This window comes from Aotus nancymaae, unplaced genomic scaffold (genome assembly GCF_030222135.1).
Source record: "Aotus nancymaae isolate 86718 unplaced genomic scaffold, 86718_ANA_hifiasm-v0.15.2.pri h1tg000103l, whole genome shotgun sequence".
Classification (NCBI taxonomy): domain Eukaryota; kingdom Metazoa; phylum Chordata; class Mammalia; order Primates; family Aotidae; genus Aotus; species Aotus nancymaae.
Window position 1 is genome coordinate 3,748,068 of NW_026988518.1, and position 6,591 is coordinate 3,754,658.

The 6,591-nt window shown below is 39.3% G+C and overlaps 1 pseudogene; it reads right to left on the reverse strand.

Annotated features, from left to right (window-relative positions):
- Nucleotides 1-1,592: 1,592 nt before the first annotated feature.
- On the reverse strand, nt 1,593-5,513 carry LOC135272069 (ubiquitin-conjugating enzyme E2 W-like; annotated as a pseudogene).
- Nucleotides 5,514-6,591: the final 1,078 nt, after the last annotated feature.

Below are 6,591 nucleotides of genomic sequence, written 5' to 3' on the forward strand. Positions count from 1 at the left end.
TTTTACTGGGGTACATTTTCCAACCTTTCAGCCAACTGGCTTTTAGTTTTAAGCCCAAATTGATTTCTATATTCACTGCAGGATATTTCAAAAAGAGTGCATCAATAAGGCATTAGTATAAATAACGTTGTAGTAGAAACAGATTTTGCATATATGAAAATTTATAAAACACATTAATCACTTTTTAAAAAGAACTTAGTTGTAGTATCATTAACTCACATGGTACTGAGAATTGGACCCTTCAACAATTATTTTTCTATAGAAAATGTTATCTATCTGTAAGCAAGTTCTTTTCAACAACAACAAAACAATCCTTCCAGGAAAAACTACATGGCTGTATAAGACAAATAAGCAAACATACCATTTGACAGAGATTTTTGCCTAAATTTTAAAATAAAAATGTCCACACTCTTTTGTTAAAACAGTAAGCCTCTGTCAAAAATGTATTTCTTATTTTAGGGTACAGGATTAAAGGACAAGATAATACTTACAAGTAAAGAAAACTTACAAGAAAAAACTTAACAAAAGTTTTTCAATAAAAGTATTGTAACATTCAAACTTGACTTATATCAAAAGAAACAAGATTGCAAACGAAAATGTTTATGGGTTTTCCAAACATAAATAAATGAAATAGTGTTTAGGCAGTAGGGCTCATGCTGATGGCTAACAGGAAGTTAACAGAGTATAATCTACTTGGAAAAGATCTTTAATGTACAGATAACAATCCCAAATTATGGCCTGTAGCAATTTATTCATCACTGTCATTTTTCTTCAAAAATAAAGGCTTGATTAAACCATTCCTACCCTTTATCATTCACACCTTTATTTCAGAGATTGAGGAACTATATACAACAAATGAGTTTATTTTCATCATGGGGATAACATACTGTACCTCTCTGCCAATGTTACCTGAAAATCTTCCATGTCAAAACAACTTGACAGCAGATATAAACAAATAAATACGCAAAGATCTTTCATTACAGTCCTTTAAAGATGCATGTAATTCATTCTGTTAACCTTTGCATCACAGTGCATAGAATCCAAATATAAACAGTTGGAATGACTTTTAAAGCAATGTTGGATCCTTCACTTTATTTATATTCCCACTATAGCTGATAAGTTCATTTCATAGACCCTATTATGCATTAATCATTGAGTGACAGGAATTATTGAAAACTTTTCCTGTTACAACGCCCATTGCCGGCAGTGAACGTACCAAAACCACCAAGGAAGTCATTGTATTGCACAATGCATGAGGACCTAGAGCTTTTTCAAAGGCTTAAAAAGTAAAAATAAAACATATTTAAGCTTTTTCAAAAGCTTCAAAAAGTAAAAATAAAACAAATTATATTTGTTGTTTTCTGACACCTGCATTAAAACTGTATGACTAATAAAAGCATGTCAGTTGCCTAGATTGAACCAGCGATCAACACATGCCCAGAATGCACACAAGGAAAAATGCAGTAAAAGGAAGTAGTCTTCATTGCCTATAGGTCACTTCTAGTCAAAAGTTAAAGTTCAAAGTCTGAATGATCAAAGTGTTCATCCTCTCAGTAGGGCTATCTTCTGCTAGGAGGATGATAACAATGGCATCAACAAGTGTCATTGTGATGCCACCATTTTGTTTTCTTTGGATTCTTGTTACATGTTCATACATAAAAAGAATCATCTGGTGGTCATCTCTTTTCTTTACAGCTGGAAAGCATGCTAATAATAATAAGACAAACTGATTGAACTGAGAGCGCTGGGGGCCAGTCTTCTGTTAGAATGGATAAGCAGATATGACCATTGCCATAAATATGAGGATGAACAGGAATATTTTCACCAGTAAACACGGCTGTGTAATTGAATTTTGAACACTCTTTTCATTTAAAGTCATCCCAAGAGGTGGGTCATTTTGCAAATCCAACAGTTCTTTCTGTAGTCATTAAGACTGAAATAATTCTTAACTCACAACTGCAGTGCATCACTTCGGCATAGCATACTTCAGTCTAGAAATAAAAGATACTAGTCTGAAAAGAAAATTATACTACTCTTTTTTTTTTTTTTTTGAGATGGAGTCTTTCCTTGTTGCCCAGGCTGGAGTGCAATGGAGTGATCTTGGCTCACTGCAACCTCTGCCTCCTGGATTCAAGCAATTCTCCTGCCTCAGCCTCCTGAGTAGCTGGGATTACAGGCATGTGCCACCATGCCTGGCTAATTTTTTGTGTCTTTAGTAGAGATAGGGTTTCACCATGTTGGCCAGGCCGGCCTCGAAATCATGACCTTGTGATCTGCCCGCCTCAGCTTCCCAAAGTGCTGGGTAACAGGCGTGAGCCACCACGCCCAGCCTGAAAATTGTACTATTCTCTAAAACAGCAATCAATATCATATGAAGACCTTAAGAATTTCAAAAGAGATTGCAGAATTGAAAGTTTTATGTTTCCTATAAATAGTTACAAAGGAGTGATTGTAATGGCAAAGTTGGTATGTTCTGATAGCTTTAGAGTTCTCTGACTCATAAGTTTTTGTAAGGCAATCTCCTTCTCAGATTTAATTTTTTTTTTTGAAATAGAGTTTCCCTCATGTCACCCAGGCAGGAGTGCAGTGGCATGATCTCGGCTCACTGCAACCTCTGCCTCCTGACTTCAAGCCATTCTCCTGTCTCAGCCTTCCAAGTAGCTGGGATTGCAGGTGTGTGCCACCAAGCCCAGCTAATTTTTGTAGTTTTAGTAGAGATGGGGTTTTACCATGTTGGCCAGGCTGGTCTTGAACGCCTGACTTCAAGTGACCCACCCTCTTGGCCTCCCAAAGTGCTGGGATTACAGGCACGAGTCACTGAACCCGGCCTCAGATTTAAAATTTAATGCAGGAATAGAAAACCAAATACTGCACGTTCTCCCTTATAAGTAGGAGATCAATATTGAATACTCATGGACATAAAGATGGAAACAACACTGGAGCCTACTAGAGGGGAAGGCAAGGAGAGGGGCAAGGATCGAAAAACCACCTATCAGGTACTGTGCTCGCTACCTGGGTGACAGGATCATCTGTATTACAAACCTCAGGGACAAACGATTTATCCATGTAGCAAACATGTACATGTACCCTCTGAAATTAAAAAGTTGAGAAAATATATGTATGATTTAAGGCCAAGTGGGAGACAGAGTTGCGGGTGCCTGGTAAATGTCTGCTAATTATTGCCTCTCTAAACTTAACCATATATTCAAATGACATTGTGTCGGTAAAGTATTGATTTTGAAAATAAAGTGAGTCATAGGTAAAATGAATTTAAAATGATAGACCCAAATGAAATAATATTATGGAAAGAAGTTCCAAAGGCCTAGCTTGTTCAATCCTTTATAATGTGAACTAGAATACCTAAAATAGCCACGATCTTCGATACAATCAAATAACCAACAAAATCTGCCAATTTGGGCTTCCTAAAATTCTCTTGGGGGCCCAAATCATCCATTTTGTATGGTCATGTGCCCATATAGCTAATGCCAAAGCTCCGGGTTTTTTTTTCTGCAATTCTTTCCATTCGGTGACTGAATGGAAATGCCATTGCTCTTTGCAAAAGTAAGATTTTCATGGACATCTTGCTCTTTATGATTTCAGGAAGCAGATAAATATTCTTCACTTACTGTTGTAACGATATAGCAATCCAGAAAAAAGATTTGATATCACAAAGAAGTGAGTTCATTCTAAAATTTCATTTGAAATTTTCTGGTCACAGTGTTGTAGGGAGGCATGGGTAAGTATTAAAATGAAGCACTTGCTTAAACCGAAGGGGATTTCCTAATCAGAAGTGAAAGCCTCCTGATACTCTGCTGCAGGCGTCTGATACTGCAGCCCTTCCCTAAGTGCAAATCTCACATTCAAAGTCATTTCTCCATGCCTGTCAAGTGAACTGAACTCCCTGATTGTCTGTCTAGGACAGTGATCCATTTCTAATGCATGAGGCTACAGTTTTTGAACTCATAAACTGTAAACTGTATTAAATAAACTGTCTCCTGATTGATGAGTGCTGCTCTTATAGGCTAATTTCTCATCTAAACAGTGATATGAAAATTCTTGCTAAAGGGTTGGTGACAGGACTAAACGGGGGTAATAGCAGACTTAATCAAGAAAGACAAATGGGATTCATTAACAACTGGCACTCAGCAGACAGTCTTCAGAGACTTCTCAGCACAATCTCATTGGTCCAATCGAAAATAATTGTGTGCTGCTTTTATCACGGAATGCAGAACAAGGCCAGCGAAAAATTCTATTGGTGATATTAAGCAGAATTCAAATTTGGATTGAATTTTGTGCCAGGCAGCCCATCTTTGGATGAGAGGAATGGAGGGGGAAAACATCCTGGGTTTCATGCTGGGATTTTTTTTCTCTGATTGATCAGTTTTCCCACATTGCTCATTCCACCCCAGTATCTTAATCAACTGGATCTTGCCCTAACTGGAAGGGATGAGCTTGCCAGAGGCATCTGGTCTCTGGCCGGCTTCAGAATTGGCCCATGGTCCGTTTTGTCCAAGCTTGCTGAGCTCCTCTTCCAGTAATGTCTGTCTTATTGAGCTGTTTAGATTTGGCTTATGCTGTAGAGATGGCTAACTGTTTACCAGAGGCGTGCTCCTCTTCCGTAGGATAGAGAGTTTCCTGGGAAGTTCCTTCTAAATCGGGAGCTATATTTTCCAGTCCCCGTGCATTCACACGAGGGAAGTGTGACTGAGTTATTGCCAGTGGTTTGTGGGCCAAAGCAGTGCATGCCATTTCCACACCTGTCATGTAACACTTTCACACTTAGTCTTTCACCCTCTGTTTTTTGATCTGTCAGCCAGAGTTAGAGGATCCAGCAGATCCAAGCCACTTGTAGATGATGAAGCCACAGACAGAAAGGAACATGAGTCATATGTGGAAAGAGTAGTGGATTTTACAAGAAGGAGAAATAGTTCCCACATTATACCACTGAGAATTGGGAGTTTATTTGTTGTAGCATCTAACTTTACTTTGATTGAGGCAGCTAGTTTTATGTCTGCCCTTTGGCCTATTGGCTTTAGTGACCTCCTTAGCTTTTGATTTTGTATGTAGTTGGGCTTTAAGGCATGCATACCCTTCTGGCTAAGTCTTGTGAACTCTAAGCTTCATTTTTGGATGAGGGTTTCTTACTGGCCTGCTTTCCCTGAGAGCCCATTCTCAGGTACCCACGTATAATGTGTGCCCCCACCACACCCAAACTGTCCATGAGAAAATGAGATTGGGCACACATAGATGAAGCCAATTGACATTTAATTTTGAATTTTTTTTAATCTTTAGCATCAAGAGGATATAAAGGAATGTTATAGAAACAGCTCCCCATCTGGTCAGATGGAGGGAAAGCAACAATTGTGGCCCAGAAGTTTTAAATGCTGCTCAACCCACTCTCCTCTGGGCTGCACTTCTGGGGTTATTGGGCTGACAACAGCTGGACCATTCTGAGCCCCTGTGGCAGATGCTGTTGTGGCCTGCCCATATCCTTTCAGCTCCCACTGTCCCATTACCTGTCAATGGTGTCTACTGCACGATACTGTTATTCTCCAACTTGGGGTTTTATCTTGACAGGTCTGAAGTGCCTCTGAGGGCAGCAGACTATAGTCCATGACAGATGAGGGTTAGGGGATAAAAAGCCCAGCCTCCTCGCCCCTTAGCAGGAGGCATGCTCTGCATTGTCTCTCGGAGTGCCCAGTGGGGCTGAGTCTCAACTGCTGGTCGGCTATTATGTACATGTCATTGTCTCCCTGCTCCCCGCCCCCCGTTCTACGATTCATTTCCCTATTTCTCTACTGGGAATTCCTAAAATTGCTACCCAAATTAACTACTTCTGCTCAAATCCTTGTCACTAGATCTGCTTTTGGGGAATCCAGCCTGAGACACTGACAAGCTTCATTTTCATTTTAGGGATTATGATGTCAGCTGTTTTTGAACCTCAGCAAATCAATTGATGGGAAGTAGCTGCTGACCTGATGTAGTGAATTATTATCTGCTAAATGGGAGAATTAGAAACAGCTAATATATAAATTTGATATATAAATTAGTATGCTGCATTAAAGCAAATTAAGGCTGAGAATTATATAGAAAATAATTTTTGGTGTATGTGGACATGGTGAGAGCTGTAATCACAGATACATTTTATCTAGTTGAAGCAACTTCAGTAAATGTGGTCACTACATCTCTTTTTTCTGCTCTCTTTTGAGGGTTCAACTATGTTGTTCTAGATATAACATCAAGGAACATTATGGCTGCTCTACACTTGAGGATGAAAATTTCCATTTGAAGAACAAGTTACCTGTACCTGGCAGGTGCAGTGACCTGGCAGCTGCCTCAGAAGTGGCAGCTCTTGCTGCCAGCTCTGCTCTGATCTATTTCTACTCGTATGCTTGTGCAAGCCATACTGCCTAGTGGACATGCCAGTGTGGCTGGGTAGTGGTTTTTATCCTTCCTACGACCTCTCAGGTGCCTTATGCCCCCAGATAAATTCCCAATCTTAATAACAGTTGTGTGCTGGCCAGGATAATATATCTTCAAGTAATTTAACATAAATACAAAAATAAATATAAAAACAAGTAAAAACATTAA